This window comes from Nasonia vitripennis (assembly GCF_009193385.2).
Source record: "Nasonia vitripennis strain AsymCx chromosome 4 unlocalized genomic scaffold, Nvit_psr_1.1 chr4_random0003, whole genome shotgun sequence".
NCBI classification, from domain to species: domain Eukaryota; kingdom Metazoa; phylum Arthropoda; class Insecta; order Hymenoptera; family Pteromalidae; genus Nasonia; species Nasonia vitripennis.
Genome location: NW_022279638.1, coordinates 3,281,261 through 3,301,203, shown reverse-complemented (window position 1 = coordinate 3,301,203; position 19,943 = coordinate 3,281,261). Strand labels below are relative to the sequence as shown.

Sequence of the window (19,943 nt, the reverse complement as noted above, 5' to 3'; positions counted from 1 at the left end):
TTAATTACTCTATTACCCGCAATTACCGGTGTAATATTTTTATGGCTAGAGTATATGTTTTTCGAGTGTTTCATATCAATTGTGCTTAGCACAGCATTTAATTTATTGCAATCTAATTTTGATAAAACGTATAGAGCATTTGAAATCACATAAAGTATTTCTTTGTTTCAAATGGCCTGATATTAATTTGAATATCTACAGTAGAAATAAAAATACAAGCAAGGATAATTCTTGTAAAATTTTTGTAATAATAAACGTACAGTACGCATCACTATATTATATGCTTATTGTAGCGTAAACGTACACGCGTCGAGCCTTCCTCATGCGACACATTAAATACGACTCGTAAATTTTTATATTATATCTTAGCTGAAGCACGTTTTGCATCGAAAATTATAATATGCTTCCCTGTTTAAGATGCTCTGATAGTTATTCGAATTTCTACAATGAAAATTACGATGTATTTGAAAATATTTTTGCCAAAATGAACGTATAATGTATGTCGCTGTATTGTGCGCTTATCGCGGCGAGTGTATGCGCGCGTCAAGTCTCCCATACAACATGCTTAACGCAGCGCGTGAATTTTATGTATTGTAACTTGGTTAGAGCATGTTTTGCCTTAGAAATTGTGAGATATTTTCCCTGTTTGAGATACTCTGATAATTATTCGAATTTCTGCAATATAAATTAAGATGCGTTTGGAAATATTTTCGTTAAAATAAACGTATAATATTCGTCGCTGTATTACGCGCTTATCGCAGCAAGAATATGCGCGCGTCAACTCTCTCATGCAACATGCTTAACGCGGCGCGTGAACCTTTTGTATTATAACTTGACTAAAGCATATTTTGCGTCAAAATTGTGAGACATTTTTCCTTATTCTAAATGCCTAAATATTCGTTCAAATTTCTACATTAGAAACTGAGACGCACCTGAAAGTATTTTTTCATCAAAATCTAGAGGCAAACATATGCGCATAAGATTTTATATTCTAACTTAGCCGAAATATTTAGTATTGAAATTTATGAATTATTTCATTTAATTTAGACAGATCGATACATGTATGAATTTTTACATTATAAATGAGTGCATGAATGTGAATATGTTTTATCAAATCTTCGTAGTAATGAACTTATAATATCAGCTGCTACCTTGCATATCCACTATAACACAATATATTGCGCTAATGCAGGTAATCGGATACTCTTTGCTTAAATTTCTTTTGCCAACACATATACTCTGCCACACTTTATTTCGAATAAGTTCAGGCATGTATACAAAGCCATGATTTTTTTTCTCTGTTTCGTTTTTGAAACTTCGCTCACATAACCATACAAAGATACGGTTAAATGCATCAAAGCCACATTTGTGTGCTACAAGCAAGTAATTAAACTTGCCATAAAAGCACCTACGACCAACTATTTTTAATTGGTTAATACAAAGACAATCTCATATCCTCAACCTTTGTAATAATCAAAAAGTATGATTATTTCAGGTGTTGATGACATATGAGCCGCATTGCAACAATACATGAACATGCTATCGCCTCTATTTATGGCGAGATAATTTATAAATAAGTGCATCAAATTCACGTTTATGCACCACGGACTGCCTTTAAATAAACTTTAAACACTTCTTAACTAATAAAATACTTGCAATTTGGCATTGCTATGCAATTCTTGTTTTCGCTATTAAAACCTACCTCACATATACTCATACGCACAAAATGTGTCGAAGTTACAATTGTGTGCTACTTGTAGCACATTATATTACTAAAACAAATTAAAACAAATATAGCACACGCGATTCGGCGTTAATTTATTCCACAAAACAATGCTGCAAAGCATGTTTTAAATTGATACGCGAACAACGTAAAATTACTTCTGAAACTTCTTCAGTAAGTGTGCACACTAGCAATAAATGTACACACATGTAAGAACTATCGCTATATTTTCTTAATATGTCACAACTAATCAGACCCATAACATTTGCGGAAAACTATCGAAGACAAAATGCGCTTACAGCGTGAATTAAATCAAGCTTATACCTCATATAATCAATCAAGAAATCTCCCTCTGCATCAAGAGGAACGCTAATTCAGCAATAACATGAATTTAAACCACATTTAAACCCATGCTTCATTAAGCAAATAAATAAATCATTACTAATATTATTATTATTATTGTTATTATTATTATTATTATTGCTATTATTATTATTTTGTTTTGTTTTTTTGTTTATCCGGAGAGTTGGAGAAATGCTTAATGCACCATGACAGGACCCGTGCGAGGCTCCCCGTGTGTGAGACTCTCCTGGCGCGGGACAACGCCAGGTATACTCACTAAAACTCCACCTCTCGTAGGGCCGCGAAAAAACCCCCCGGTAACCGCATTCGCATTCCTTCGGGGGGTCGCCTGTCTTAAGCTGTTCTAGCCGTCAACTAGTGTTGTAAACAACCGTCAATGTTTTTCGCGCGGAGAACCGTCTCCGCGTACGCCGTTATCTAATCCCAGTTCTGCTTGCTGTCAAGCATCGTTTCAACTACAGTCTCGGGCGTGAACGCCCCTATCGTCAGCTCCAGTGCTTTACGCTTTTCAGCCCAGTGAGGGCAGTCAAAAACGTGTGTCTCACGTCGTCCCGTTCGTCACCGCAGTACTTACACCCCGGTGTTGCCACCCTGTTTATCGCGAACAGGTAGCTCCTAAAGTATCCATGACCGCAGAAAAACTGGGTAAGGTAAAAGTTGACCTCCCCCCATTTCCTGTCCACCCACGGGCCCACATCTTTTATAAGGGTCCTAGTCCATCTAGCCTTTGGATAATCGGTCCACCGAGTCTGCCAATTGCGCATTGTTATTTCTCTTTCTTCTGCGGCAATTGAGGTGCTATTCGACGCTAAACGAGCCTCGTAGATCCGCTTGCGGTCAATCGCAAGAAGATCTACGGGGATTACCCCTGCGATTACCATCGATGCCTCGGCCGCGACCGTCCGGTAGGAGCATGCTATTCTAAGGGCCCCCCTTCGCTGTACCGCCATAATCTTTTTCCGATACTTATTCATAGTCATAGCGTCGGCCCACACCTCTGCTCCATATAACAGGATAGAGTTAGTGGTCGCCATGAGTAGCCGCCTAACCGTTGGCCTAGGCCCACGGACGTTAGCCATGAGTCGGCTAAGTTGCGCTATTCTAATCGTGGCTTTTTTACAGACGCGATCTAGGTGCTCCCCGTAGTTCAACTTCGTGTCTAGAGTTATTTCTAGATACTTAGCTGATGGTTTCGTCGTTATAGTCTCGCTGCCTACCTTCGTGGGTATGATGGTCGGTATCCGCTTTCCTGTCAATAGGACAATTTCGGTCTTATCAAGTGCTAAAGTCAATCCGTGGTTCGCCATCCACCATAGTACTCTGCTCATGATCGCGTTTAACTTCGCTTGCGCGATGCCCACATTCCGTGCTGTTATAACCGCTGCCACGTCGTCGGCGTATCCAACGAGCATCACGTCCCCCGGCATTTCGAGTTTCAGAAGCCCATCGTACAAGATACCCCAGAAGTCTGGCCCCAAGATCGAACCCTGCGCAACTCCTGCAGTTATAGGCCTTCTTCTGCGCCCTTCTTTCATGTCATACTCGATAACCCGGTCCCTCAGATAATCTTCCGTAAGACGCATAATGTATCGCGGCATACCGAATGATTCTAAGGCAGCAAGTATGTCGGTCCATCTTGCCGAGTTGAACGCGTTTTTTATTTCTAACGTTACCAGAATCACGATGTCTCTAGTCGCGTGTCTAACTTCCTCTACTTTCTTTACCGTGTCTGTTACCTCTCTAACGGCCCCTATGGTGGATCGTCCTTTTCTAAAGCCATACTGTTTATCGGAAAGGTCTCCTGCTTTGCGTACAGCACTTAGTATTCGCGGTTTAACCAGTGCTTCTTCCGTCTTTCCCATTGTGTCTAAAAGACTCAGTGGCCTATAGGAAGTATCCGTATCCGCTTCTTTTTTCGGTTTTTCAATCAGTACAAGTCTTGCTCTTTTCCACCGCGAGCTAAAAACTCCCTGCACCAGGCACTGGTTGTACATCTCCAAGAGCAGCTCAGGCCGTTGAGACGCGACGATCCTGAGCATTTCCGCAGGGATGCCATCCAGTCCCGGTGTTCTGCCACTCTTAAGGGACGAAGTTGCCGCGATGAGTTCGCCTTCTGTAAAAAGAGGTATCGCGTCTGCCAGTATTTCCGCCGCTTCTGTCTGGGGTCTGATGGGATGTGTGGGGAACAGCCCATCGATTACTTTTTCCATCGTTTCAGCTTCCATGGGTCCCGTGCGTTTCATTTCGCCCATCTTTCGTGTAACAATCGCGTATCCGTCGGCGAATGGATCTTTCTCGACGTCGTCGATGATCTTCGTCCAGCAGCAGTGCTTGCTCTTTATCTATCGCGTCTCTGAGAATTTTTCGCGATTCGTCCTATCTTTTAGAAAGGTCTCCAGCTTCAGGTCTTTTATGCTTCCAGGCTCTTTGAGCCCTTCTTCTAGAGTAGACATTTTCTTTCCTAAGCTCCGCAATGTCGTCTGTCCTCCAGTACACCGGTATTCTCTGGTGGCTGGTAGACACCCTGGGCATGGTCGCATCGCAGATCTCAGTTATCAGATTAGTAGTTTTCTCTACTATTGTCTCTGCTCTTTTGCGTCCGCCTAATTCGTGCGGGATCTCGTTGGATGGGAGGTTCGCGCTTTGAATTAACACCGCGAGTGTCTCTTGGTTCATGCGTCGGGTGTTCCATCTTGGCGATCGACTGTGATTTCTCCTTGTACTGGTTTGACGGTCTTCGATATTGAATTGAATATACTGGTGGTCGCTAGCTGTATATTCTTCCGTGACGTGCCAGTCCCTTATATTGCGGGTCGTCATTTCGCTTGCGAAGGTTACATCCGGTATTGATTCCCCAAAGCCTGTTCTACGGTAGGTAGTGGTATTACCCTCGTTCGCTACTATCAAGTTCAGCCTGGCTGCCATCTGGAGGATGGCTCTGCCTCTTGGGTTCGTCGTCGGCATGCCCCATTCTGTGGCTCTATCGTTGAAGTCGCCCCCAATCATGATTTCCCCGGGGACCTCTCTAATAGCGTCCTCCAATACCCCTCGTTTCCTTGTAAAGTCGGCGGCAGTTAGGTTCGGTGACAGATATACGCTGAAGAATGTTATGCGACCCATCCTTCCCCTTACGTAGTCTTCTCCCGCAACCGTATTCGCCAACCCGCGCCCGGGCACACAAATGGCTGCGGTTTTTTCGCCGTTTGATACCCAAAAGGGCGGGTCTAGGTTCTTGTATAGTTCGCTGATCAATAGGACTTTCTGCTCCCTCACGTGTTGGGTTAGCAGATCATGTGCGAGCCTACTTCTGTGCAGGTTTCCTTGGAGTATCCTTGCCATTATCTTTGGATCTTGCTTGCGTTAAGGGCCGTCCGGAAGACTGCGCACGCTCCGGTGCCTGGAGTGTGCATCGTCCTATCCTCAGGCGTCTTGTCGTATTTGCAAAGAAAACACTTTATCTGTTGGGTCGGCACATTGCATGCCGCTCTATGTCCACCCGCACCACACTTTCAACAGCTAGTGCTCCTGTCAGGCCCTTTGCATTTGGCTTTCACGTGCCCGTAGCCAAGGTAACGGTAACATCGCGTGACGCTCGCTCGCACCCGCACTCGGCAGTTTACCCAGACGATGCGAATCTTTCCCTTTTTGAGCAGTGCGACGGCCTTGGTCTGGTCCAATTCGACCACTGCCATCCTCTGCTCTCTCGTATTTGGCTCAAAGAGATGAACTTTGGCATCTTCTTTGCCGCAGCCTGTTGCGGCTGTGATAGCACTGTTGACCTATTCCTTCGTCGTAAGTCCATCGATGTCTCTGATCTCTAGTATTGTCTTGGAGATCTTGCCCTTAATTGTGCCTGCTTGTCCAATTGCCTCTTGGATGGCCTTTTGAAATGACTTCATTTCGTCATTGCTTTTGCCCACCCCGACCAGGACGCCGCCTTCTCTTGTTTTGCAAACATACTTAACCACCATGTTTAGCTCTTCCGGCTTTACCTGTGTCTTCATTAGAGACAAAATGTCAGCATAGGTCTTGCCACTCTCCGGCTTTATCAGAATGGCGTCCGTCCTCTGACGTGGAGCCTTCTCTTCTCTCTTCTTTGGTTGGATCTGCTCCGGCTTTACCTTCTGTATCTTTTTAGTCTTCCTGTCAGCAGCTACTTCCCATTGTGTCTGACCATGAGAAGTCTGGCCGTTCCCCTCACTGTCCCTACTTGTTGAGAGAGCACTTATATCCTTATTGTCTTTTTTGGCGGGGGTACCGTCGCCTCCGTCAGATGATGCCCTTACCCTCTTCTTTGATTTTACCGTTATTTGAGGCTTTGCATTGCCCTCACTAGATTGTTTGGGGGACTGCCTCTTCGCGACATCTTTCATCTGGTCAAGAAGCGTGAAAGCTTTGATCATCATGGATCCTATTAAGGGTAAGACTTCTTTGATCTTGATATTCACGCCCTTTTGCTTTTCCTGGTTTTTAGTCATTTCCCTGGCCGTTTCACGCGCCTCCCACAGCTTGTCTTGCAGGCTGGCGTGGGCTTGTAGCCAATCCCTTATGGTCTGGCTCTCTTCTCCTACCGCTGCGTTCTTGTCATATCGGTATGCTGCAGCACTCATGGCGCTGCCTATACTGGTACTGCTGCTTGATTTGTGGATTGGATATCCACCGTCTTGTGTTGTTGGCACCCTTAAGGTTTCAACTTCAGGTTCTCCTGTGGGTTTTCCCCGAGTTCGTTTGTGGTTCCCATATTATAAGCATTTTTCTTCATCCTGGCATGTGTCCGACCCCCTGGATCCCCCCGTCTATGGGGGCAGCTGACATGGCCCCAACACATGACTGTAGGCGGTGCCAGACTGGGTACATCATGTCAGGGTATAGCACGCGCTATCGCACTAGCCCACCTCCACTCTCTCGAGCCTCCCACCCCGAACACAGGTGCTCGGCTCTCTGGAGAGTTTCCGGCGGATGTCACACAATAACACGCACTCGCACGAGCCGGTTGACCGAAACTAGCTAGGTAACCGGCCTCCCGTCTTGCTGTCAGCAGGAGCTAAAGATGGTTCGGGTCACTTCAGCATGCAACCGTAGGTCTTGAAGAGACCGTTAAACGGAATTGGTAGAAACGGAATTTCAGGAAATGAATATCAAAATAAACAAATTAACTAGTGTGATTTCGAACATTTTTAAATCTTTTGACTATTACTACAAAAGAGACACACTTTAGATAGCAACACAAATTCTAGGCCAATCTATCACGCAATACAAACTTGACACAGAAATTATTTCAGACGCTATATTATTCGCCTCACAGGGCGCAATACACCCGCGTTTTCTATCTCCGGACCTAATTTACAAGTCAGCCGAATTAGTAAGAGAAACTGTCCCGGATGCAATTTTTCCGAGCAGCGACAAAATCGACACATTAATTCAATTAATGAAATTCTCGGATTTATCAATAATCTATTCTAACTATCAATTAATCTATCACCTTTCGATACCGCTTCTTGACTTACAAGAATATCTTCTATATAAAGCTTCCCCAGTTTCTATCAAACAAAATCTGAACCCAATTTTTTGCTATTAGCCTAAATAAACACAACTGTATTCCCATTACAGCTGAAAATCTTGAAAAATGCAAAAATGTCAATGATCTCATAGTTTGCAAAAATACCGAACCGGTACGCGAGATAAGAAAGAATGCGGCCAGTGAAAAAAAGTTTGCCATCAAGGACGCGAGTATTAATATAACTGAATGCAATATAAAATTAATTAAATTACACGACACCTATTGGCTCAAAATATACAAAAAAAAACACCTGGCTATTTTCAACTATCAACTCCGAAACCTTATTCGTACAATGCCAAAGATCAGTACACTGGACACATGAATTAAACGAAACTGGTATCTTGCGTTTAAACGCGGGCTGTACGGTTCACACTAACAACGCAAGGTTTACTTCGTCTAGAACCTATAACTTACAAACAACTGCAATATTTTACCCTAACATAACTACTGATATTTATACTATGCTTAACAGTACACCGGAAGCCGAAAATTTTTCATCTTATTTAAAAGAAATAATAGAGAGCAAGATAGCTCTCAAAGCAAAGAATTTACACAAAATTCATACTGATACACTCAGCACAGGCTCAAGTTTTCATGACATTATACAAAAAGCCAAATTTCTATCCGAGTTGCACAAAGCTAATAGCAATTTTGAAACAGTTAAAAACATAGTTAAAATCTCAGGATATACGCTAGCAAGCATTGCACTGTTTATATTCATAGTTTGGAAATGCGCAATCCCGGGGGGTCCCGAATACTAAAATTATTCTTAACAGTTTCAGCCACACCGGAAAACGCGACAAACAGCCATGTTATAAGACTCGACTTGAGCAGAATAAACAGCCAAGAAAGAATGCAGCCGCTTTACGACCCTCAAATTCCATGGGCGATAAGTGTGCCTATGCCTTTCCCATTGCGGGCGTCGGATATCAACTATACCCATAATCAGAGAGCTCTTCGACAACTCGAGCCCTCAGCATAAAAAGAAAACACACCATGCACTGCCCAATTTATAAACAATGACAAGCCTCAGAAAAATCAGTACTCCTTAAACCATCACACGCAACACATCGCTCGAACGTTCCTAGGAAAAAATACAGCATATACGTGATGTCATCGACTCTCTGGAAATTCAATCAACGTTACTGGAAAACCTAACGCTTGACGACACCGCAACCAAGAACATGCTGGAGGCCGCCGTTTGCAATTTGAGAGTGTCCATGCTAAACTTGGAACTTATTGCAAACAATATTTTAAAGAAAGTAGAAGAAAAGGAGGAAAAGACACTGCAACCCGTCAACTAGTGGCACACAGGGCAAGGCCGCAATTTACACAGAAACAACATCCGACCAATCTTCAAGTAGCGCTAGTGAAAATACAATCAAGAAAAAAAAGTGCATTTGGGAGAGTAAGGAGAGAGGAAAAGAGAAAATTAAAGCGAAAACGGCATAGTGAGAAGGAAAAATTGAAGAAAGCAGTGAAAAGTGAATTTCTCCGTAAAGAAAAAATGTGCACACATAGAGCTGCATCCCCAAACCTGGAGGTTATAAAGTATAGCAGCAGTGATGAGCACAGTTCGGAAAGCGCACCGCTCGCCTCCCGCATGGGCGCCAATCCAGTCTCGGCCATAAAACGGCTAGCGGTCGAAAGAGAATCCTTTGCGGTCCCATCTATACAGCAGGGTACACAGTGCGTGAGGTGCGGCACCAGATTCAGAATATCAAAGGAGGAGGAAGCAGAAGAAAACATGGACGTTCGAAATGAACAGTGGTGGATATGCAGATTATGCAGTAATCATACACATAATTCATGCATGACAAGGCACGAAATACAGCAAGGACCGCTGTTCGTTTGCAGGACATGTGCCAATACAAAATCTATGATAAATTCAAGATGATAAGACCAAGAGTTAAACCCAATGTCGTGGTGCGCGTGCACATGGCACCTGTGAATTCGGCCGGATCAACTACCCAAGCTGCATCATTCCAATCTACCTTACAAACAACGCAGCAGTGGAGGGAGAATAAAGAAACCTTAACAGAGGCAACAAGTCCCAGCTGCGACAATGCGAGGATTCTTGCATGGGCCCTACCTGCAGCTGCAGCATCCAAGTGAAAGTGATTAGTGAAATGTGTAGTGCGAACGAGGTGTGAGGAAGTATGTAAGGTATGGGTTATGATAACATTAGATTATAGCTACTTATTATTAAAATTTATTAAAATCACAACATTTCAATGCATATACGGTATACACTTGTATGAGATCAAATCTTAAAGTCAGTAAAAACTTCAAACATTTCAGTTACAAAATATTTAAATATAAACGTCATTATTTTAGTAAATTAATATTCACGCAATTTCATGTTAACGCAAAGATAAATTAAAAAAAAAAATATTTAAAAAAATGTAGACTACGTAACAATAAAACCAACAACTGTAATCGCTCATCATAATCTTTCGCTTAAAATATTAAAATAGGGAATTCAATATAATCAAATTCACGCGGCGGCAGAAAATAATCACATTAAAATATTTATAAGACAATAATATCAAACCGCCTTCAAGGTTTCGTACGTGCAACTTACAATGAAAATTGCATAGTTAAACGATTAAAATCACACATGAAAATATAAAAAAAAATTTATTACACGTAATTAAATAATAAATTCGTTGAAAGTTACATGCACGATAAGAACGTTAGTTGCAAAAACAATGGATACACACAGTAACTCCCTTATAGACATTAATGTTTACTTACATTTATAATTGCATATTATACCCTTTTCCCTTTTTCGAAATTACTGTGTGAATTCATCAAATATTCATATTAAAACTTGAGTTAAATATATAAAAAAAATACATGATTCGATAGTCGAAACGACAAGGTTTAAATATTCTCACAAATAGTACTTACGCAACTAGCAAAAAAATTCAAATCAAAAATCAAGGAGCATAGGAGCATAAGATACTCGTATCAGGCTCAGCGATTATCCAATGGCATGAGAAAATGTAAAAGAATTTATTGGCTGTCGCTCAAAAGCAAAGCTCAATATACTTATATGAGCACAAAATAAAACACGACTATTAATAGTCTCGCATCACGAGCGTATATTTGATTGTTCTCAAATATTCGACATTATCAGTGCAAATGTCAACAGTTAAGCATTTTTATGCGCCCCTCGCGGAAAAACATGAACTAATGTTTTCCTAATATGAGACAAAAGGCATACAAATTTCTGGACTCACACAAAATCAAAAAAGACACAGTCAATAACCAGTGAACAATCTCTACGATTTCACAGCAGTATATTCTGAAAAATACCATTGCTCTTGATATTCGCATGAGACTACGGTCATTCTTAGCTTCTATTCTTAACACTATCAAATTTCATTTAATTTCAATTGTCAAATTCGATTACACCTTTTGATTTGGAGCCATGAGTATAAATAATTATAAATAAATAATTCAGAACACCAAGCTCGATTCGACAATCGATGATATGTAGGAAGTTACAATCAAAAGAAAATCATACAAAATTTAATTTCGCTAGATACAACAAAAAATTATATTTATACACAGCATACAAAAAAAAATCAAGTTAATCACTTATTATATTTGTCATATTATACCTATTGTTACCTCTTAATTACAATAAATTTTTATATAGTTTATAAAAACAATAAGAATCCGTAACTAGATTAAGCATTTTTTATCATTATATATAAAATGAGAGAGAGAGAGAGAGAGAGAGAGAGAGAGAGAGAGAGAGAGAGAGACCACACATGTATTTACACTTAAGCAGAAATCACAAACATCAGTACACTTACGATACACACGATTTATGATAATTACACGTCATCGGGACGATGACGTCGCGGCCATTGGTCGTGTCACGTACGCACACTAGCGTGCATATGTGTAGCGCAGCATGGCAACAACGAAAGGGCTTCGCGAGCTCGGACGAACCGAGCGGATGACACCTTACACCCGCCTTATCACTGCATGCCGATGTGCAGTGGCAGGCTTAATTAGCCGTGCGCGACCAGCTCTCGGCTCAGTTCTACAGGAATCACACTATCAAACACACCTCTCTCTCTCTCTCTCTCGCTCTCTCTCTCTCTCTCTCTCTCTCTCTCTCTCTCTCTCTCTCTCTCTCTCTCTCTCACTATCCTTTAATAAAGACCATTCAATGCATTCAGTGACGTCTTTCTTGCACCTTTCATCAAGTTCCAAGGCCCATCCTATGAACGCTACGACCATCCTAATTCCCGACAATCCCACGTAACACAATTATTAGTTGTTTTATCAGCTAAACTTAATATTTTATTATCTATATTATTTTTTGATTAACTTTTAGCATTTACTTTTTCTTTGTTGGTACAGTTTTTGTCGCAATTGCTTTCGTGTATTCTGTAACAAGAATACCTTATAATGCATCAAGAACAATGGCAGCTTCTTTTGTCGGTATTTGAATTTGTTGAGCCATATGCGAATACGACACTCTGTTTTGGGTTGCAGAAACGGTAACTTGAACTGACGAATTCATTTTGTTGGTAGAATAAGTGCCCTTGCAGTCAGAAGCACTTAATTTCACTCTAATGCGCTAGCAGGCTTAGGCTCGCTATATTCCCGAACGTGATCGAGCGGTGAGCCGATTTTTGTACGAACTTTCGATTAGAATTAATATCAACAGACACTCGTAAGCACGTCTACACTCGACGGTGGTTTATAATTTATTTTTATAATCTTTTGATATTTGAAAAAATGATAAACTTTTAATGTATTATACATTCTAACCAAATGCTCTCGCATTTTACTAATATTTAATGAAACATTGCAGGGGCAAATATTAAATAAAATAGCGACTTCAAATGCTATATAGCAAAAACACCGCGATCATAATAATTAGTCTGATACTGTACCTAGAAAATATGCGTAAATTATTTTTATTTGGAAACAGCCTATTAATACAAATTTTATGATCATCATCTAGACGTTTTTTGTTAATGCTATCAAAAATTCGTATTACATTGTCTTTGTACCACAAAAAAATCCAGTGTTTGTTTGTACTTAAACCAGAAAAAAGTATTTAAATATATTCTTTAGGTCTATCAATACGTTGACAATTCAAAATAAACTGCAGATTGCATATCAAAAATCGAGTAAAATTTCAAAATGGTGTTGAATTCAAGTATATGGTTATCATTTAATTGACTTTTAGAATTAGAATAATGTCCAATTCCTTAAAAAACAAGTACATCCATAGTATCATAAATGTATCATAGAAAAAATTTAATTCATTATTTTTTAGAATCATATTTATAAAAAAATGTATATCTTCCACTCTTTGAAAATTTACAACATTATAAAATATATTCCAAAGAGTTTAAGGATAAAGTTTAAAATATACATAATCAATCAAACTAAGTGATAACGCTAAATGTAAAATTTCTTTCTAAAAATATCATTAATTTCATATTAAAATTACATTTAAATTTATATATATATATATATATATATATATATTACTCCTTAGTATATATTTTATAATAATTGCATGAAGAATTTTATAAGTTTGTGGAGTTTTGTTATCATTGAATTAAAAATGTTTTTTTAGATGCCATTATTTTTATACTGACGCTAGATCTAGATTTTATACTTTATTCTTGACCCCTTGGTATATGTTTTACAATTTTTAAGAGATTTGTCAAGTTTTTAGAAAGTAGAAAATTTACTTTTTTATAAAGCATAGACGTTGATTTCTTATTTACTCATCAAACTAAATCTTCCTCATTATGAATCATGATTAATCTTAAAGAATATAATAAAACACACGGAAGGCGGGTACAACGGAGGAAGTTCTAACTACTCCACAGGATAGAAGTGGAAGAAAGAAAGGAGCAGATAATCAAGCTGAAAAGACAGCGTGGCAGGAAGTCGTCACAATAAAGTCAAAGAAAAAGGAGAAAAAGGCAAGCAAAGAGTATAAAAGTGTCCCTGGCGTTGCAAACTAGAACAGGGCCAGCAAGAATGGACAGGAACGGGCAAGACCTCCCAGACCGGATGCTTTAATCATCAAGGCTACAGAAGGAAAGAGCTATGCAGACATTTTGTCCAAAATAAAAGCAGCTTCGTCACTTAACACACTGGGGAATAGCGTAAATAAAATACGCAAAACAGTTGCAGGCGATCTTCTGATAGAGCTTAAACGCACAAAAGAAGTCAAAACCTCGGACTTCCAAGAAGCAGTTCAAGCGGTACTAGTGGAAGGCGCCACAATAAAAGCACTCCAGGAAGAAGAAACCATTGAAGTAAGAGATCTGGACATGCTTACCTCAAAAAAGGAGGTACTAGAAGCACTACAGAAGGAAATCGGCGAGGAGAACATCATAAAAGTCTTTACGATAAGATCTCTGCGAAAGAAGTATGGTGACACGCAGATTGCAGTGATACGGGTACCAGCTCAGATAGCGGATAAGATCACTAAGCTACAGAAGATCAGAATAGGATGGGTTAACTGTAGGATCCGGGTGGCTAACTAACTAATAGTATGTCCGCAAAATGGCTAACATTGGAATATTTCACGTAATCTTTATGAAAGATTCCGATGAATTATTTCAATGGAATATTTTCGGAATATTTATGAAATAAATTTATAAACTATACTTGACAAAAATATACATGCATGTAATATGTCAGATATCTTTCAGTAATGTTTCAAAGAATATTTCGGTGAAATAATGGCGGAATATTTATAAAATAAATGTATGGAATATGTTATAAAAACTCAGATCTATGGAATATGTCGTAAGTCTTTCAAAAACATTTCACGTAATATTTCGGAGGAAAAATCACGGAATATTTATGAAATATATTTGTGGAATATTTATGAGAACCTTCTTGCATGTAATATTTACTAAATCTTTCATACATATTTCACGGTATATTTCAGTGAAATAATTATGAAATATTTATGAAATATATGTGTGAAATATTCTTTGGAAAGTCCGATTTATATGTAATATTTTATAAATCTTTCAACAATATTTCGTGGAATATTTTGACGGAAAATGTACGGAATGTTTATGAAATATATTTGTAGAATATTTATGAGAACCTTCTTGTCTGTAATATTTCCTAAATTTTTTATAACTATTACTCGGAATATTTCAGTGAAATAATGTCGAAATATTTCTGAAATATATGTGTGGAATATTCTGTGGAAAGTCCGATGTATATCTAATATTTCATAAATCTTTCAACAATATTTCGTGGAATATTCTACAAAAACTTCGATACATGCAATATTTCACAAATCTTTTAGTATTATTTTGAGTAATATTTCTGAGAAAACATTATAGAGTATTTCAGTGGAATAATTATGTGATATTTTTGTAGTATATGCATGGAATAGTTTTGGTGGAATAAATTTGGAATATTTCAGGAAATGATTATGGAATCTGCGTAAAAACATATAGCTTTAAAAAATAGCTATAAATACAGTTATAAATCCAGCGATTTTTATCTGGATTCCAGCTGTATTGGTTTTAATTTTTTAGCTATATTATATTTATACTATATTTATAGCTTTTTTACATGTTTTTGACGGAGATGAGAATGGAAAAAATTGTTTTATGAAAATAGACATATCCTATTTATTTAACTTATGATTATTACAGTTTTTCAATAATACTTTGAATAATTTTTTTCTTTTAATAATAACTAGCAGGTTCACCTCACTCCTAACGTCGCTCGGTTGGTGTTAGGTATAAATGTTCATAGCTTGAAGGAAAATTTGAAGAAAATGATATTGTAATGATATACACAAAAAATTAAAAGGTTGCGTGAGTTTGATAATTTTTCTGTGCATGTTCATAACATAATGTGTAATGAGTTAAAAATGTAATATAATAGTATGTACGTATGTTAATTTAAACGAAATATATTAAAAATAAAGTGAGATTAATCAAAGTAAGTTGAGCTTATAACAATATTTTTGCAAACATAATATAACACAAACTCAAAATTGTTATGTTCAATGATGGGCTCAGTTTAATATTTATGAAACAGGCATGGTAAGATACGTAGTAAGTACACAAGAATGGTTTGTATTTGATCAATATATTATTTAAGTTTTTAGTTATCAAATATTTGATTCAGAACTTATATTATTTAATATACTATAATTTACTTTATTCGATTGACCATATTTCTTTTTAGATCTGTTATTATGTTTCAATCGAAATTATTATGTTACATACTATTATTGACATGCACTGTAATATATAATAAATCAAACTCGGCTAACCGTTTACTTTTGTTGAAAGTTAATATTTGTAAGACACTACATATTTTGCAATCAAACTGATTAGAAGTATCTGAAATATGGCCTAGAAATAAAATGTATCTCTTATAAACAGTTTTAATTTCAAACAAAACACAGTTAATGGACTTAACATTGACAATTTTTGAATCATAATTGATTTTATGTGATCGCACTATGTAAAAAATGTAGTTTGATTAATGAAAAAAAAAAATTAATTGAAGTTTCTCATTAAGTTATTTTTTATATATCGCAACTGCAGAAAATTCTCAAATTTTCAGTTTGCGGGCTCCGACTCAAGCAGTTACGTCAGTGACGTAAACTCGAGTCGCCTGATTAGATTAATACGCACTATTACATTATTTGCACGAAAAAGATATGAGAGGCTTCACATGTTGCTAATATATATAAAAAAAAAACTAAACCATACATTGTGAATTACGATTAATAAACGAACGCATTTACCGATAATATATTGTACTTATTTCATCTCCCCGATATTTTCGCACCTTACAAAGATCAAAACCATCGACTCTCACATGTAACATTTATACGATAATATTCATATATTACAATAGCGCATGCGTACAAATATTTTATAGGATAATATTTGTAGATTTTTCTAGTCTGCGACAATATGTGTGTGTGTGTGTGTGTTTTTATATACAGGGTGACCCAATTTAAACGGGCACCGCTCATAACTCGTCAGGGACAGCCACAATCGAAAAAATGGTAGAGACCAAAGTTGTAGGATATCGAAGGGGCAACCCGATGGTGACCTTGGATTTGACTTTGAACGCGTTTTTCCAGGTCATTTGAAGGTCAACTTTGGTTTTTTAAATAGGAACCCCATTCTTTTATTGCGGGAATGGAAAGAGCGGTAAATTTTACGTTCAGAATGGTATGTTCGGTTGCGGCACTGAAGGTCATCGCAAGGTCATGCAGCCAGAATGAAACCCCGCCTACGTAATTCCTCTAGCAACGCCAAATTAAAAAAAAGTGGTAGAGACCAAAGTTGTTGTATGGGGGGGGGGGGGGAGAATTGTGACCTCGAATTTGAGCCAGTCCTACAAGGTCATTTCAAGGTCAAATTATTTTTTTTCAAACTTTACTTTTACTTTGTATCCGAGATGAAATCCCTTCTTAGATGTTCTCTGTCCAGCGGCCAAGACGCAAATGAGCCCTCGCTAGCGTCCAAACATAAGTCTCGCTATTCCCCGAATGATCCCTTCCGACAGTTAACTTGCGAATGACTCCTCTAGGTGGTCGCCACCTACCTACCCGAACTCCTGATGTGCGAAAAATAAAAATGGCTCCCGAAATAAGCCTTTTAAAATAAGTCCCGCGCTCAGTCTTGCCACCGCGACTCCGTCGAACCTTCCCCTACGACGCTTAACTCACGAATGATTTTCAAGCAGGCGCCCCGGCCCCGCGCCGTACCTGCCGCCCGAACTTTCGATTTGCAAAAATAAAAATAGCCTCCGAAAATTGTCGAAAGAGTCTCACACTCGGCTTTCCGCCAAAAATATTAACGAAAATTTTTATTAAAAAGCCAATCATCGATACAGAAAAAGATTAAGTAAAACATCGAAGTATTGTAGAAAAACGTCAAAGTTTGATAAAAACGTAAAAAAAATATTAAATGTTTTATTTTTAAAAAATCATAAATTGATTAACCGTAATGCCAAAATATGAATAGAATTTTACAATAAAAAGCCATCGATACAGAAAAAGAAAAAGTAAAACATCGAAGTATAAAGTAAAAAAGTTTTTATATTTATTTTACACACATTTATTATTTGAATCAGAAATAAATTGCATTATGTTTTTTTAAATAACGTTGTTGTTTTTCCATTTAATTTATTCATAAATTATTATTGTTTTAAGTATACATAGATATACATACATACGTATGTTTGTATACATATGCTATACACACATACATGTAAACACGCATGTTGAAAATACATATGTATAAGCAGAATTATAAAGTTTGTAATACATACCATGTCGTCACACAGATTATACATACAATTACTGGCAACAGTTAATATAATTATTTAGTGATAATTCCACTGTATAAATATTTTAATTCTATTAGAAATATTTTTGCAGCAGAAATTGGTAGGTACTTAAATTTTTTGCACTTTTCTATTAGATAAGTAATAATAAACAACCAACAACACTAAAAAATGTATGTTCATTATTTAAACTTGTACAATATGTAAGCTGTAAAATATTGTATTTAACACGATAATAATTAATTAATAACATACATATTAATATAAAATATTGCATCTAAAGTTATGTTAATGTAAAAAAATTTTTATCTAACGTAACAGAATATTTATTATTGTTAACAAATGAAGATTGTACTTTTTACATCATTTCATTTAATATTAAAAATAATACGAATATACATTTTCTATTAAAATTTTTGTATTAATGTCTTGTATAAAAAAAGTTCTGCAATACGTAATGAAGGTATTTCTTGAAGAATCAATTTACTTAAAATTAAAAAATGTTTGATATAATTTCAAGTCATAGCGATTATTCTAGAAAATATTGTTTAAGAGCTAAATATTCCGATTAATTACCCATATTTTAAATGTATGTATAAGTTTGATTTCACTTCATAAAATTTAATAAGTTAAAATAAATCTTTTACTAAAATACAATTTTAACTATTTTATAAGTTATCTATTAAAATTTACTTTTAACACTTTTGGAATTACAAAATATTTTTTTATTATCTATTTCATAAAAGCTTCCTAATCAATAAATTATTTTATAATAAAAAATTAATAATTACTATTTGCAATTAAATAATTGTTTAAGTAGTTTTTTATTTATTATTTTTTGCAGAAAACAGTCTAAGTTCTAGTAATGCAGTAGAATTTTTAAATTTACTTAGATATTTATCGACTTCAAATACTAATTTAATAATTGAAAATATGTGATTTGAGTCATTTTTTTTATTTTTGTAATATTTATAATCTAAGTAAATATGCCGGACTATAGTCGAAGCGAAATTGTTGATATTTTATTGATTTTGGGAGAGTGTCGAAGAAATTATAATGCAGCAGCACAATTATATCGGAGGCGTTTCCCAAACAGAAATCATCATCCATCTCGAAGTACGATCCAGAGAATTGAACAGCGAGAGAGGCGAGGACCTCAAAGATGGTACGCTAAATGATTAAAATCTTTTCTTCTATTTTAAATTTACTACTTCGTTTAAAGTGCAACATTTTACACGCTTTCAGGATCCGGAGTCGAAAAAGTGGGTGCTGTTTGAAAAAAAATAATTTGACCTTGAAATGACCTTGTAGGACTGGCTCAAATTCGAGGTCACAATTCTCCCCCCCCCCCCCTATACAACAACTTTGGTCTCTACCACTTTTTTTTAATTTGGCGTTGCTAGAGGAATTACGTAGGCGGGGTTTCATTCTGGCTGCAGGACATTGAGATGACCTTCAGTGCCGCAACCGAACATACCATTCTGAACGTAAAATTTACCGCTCTTTCCATTCCCGCAATAAAAGAATGGGGTTCCTATTTAAAAATCCAAAGTTGACCTTCAAATGACCTGGAAAAACGCGTTCAAAGTCAAATCCAAGGTCACCATCGGGTTGCCCCTTCGATATCCTACAACTTTGGTCTCTACCATTTTTTCGATTGTGGCTGTCCCTGACGAGTTATGAGCGGTGCCCGTTTAAATTGGGTCACCCTGTGTATATATATATATATATATATATATATATATTTTGTACGATAATATTCCTATAAATTTATGTGTAATATTTTTTAATATAGTATTTGACGCAGAAAATCATAGTGTCAAAGCCGACTAAACTTTGGAAGGCAGTGTAAGTTAAATATATATATTTATACATATTTCTGATATTCACAAATGCAATCTGCGCATTCGTACCAATATGTATAAATAGCCGAGAAAGTGGTTTCGATATCTA

The 19,943-nt window shown here is 37.1% G+C and overlaps 1 protein-coding gene across 4 annotated transcripts in view; it reads left to right on the top strand.

Annotated features, from left to right (window-relative positions):
- The window catches only part of LOC103315780 (39S ribosomal protein L33, mitochondrial), a 148,029-nt gene that overhangs the window by 57,331 nt on the left and 70,755 nt on the right, over positions 1-19,943 (top strand). The window lies entirely within an intron of this gene.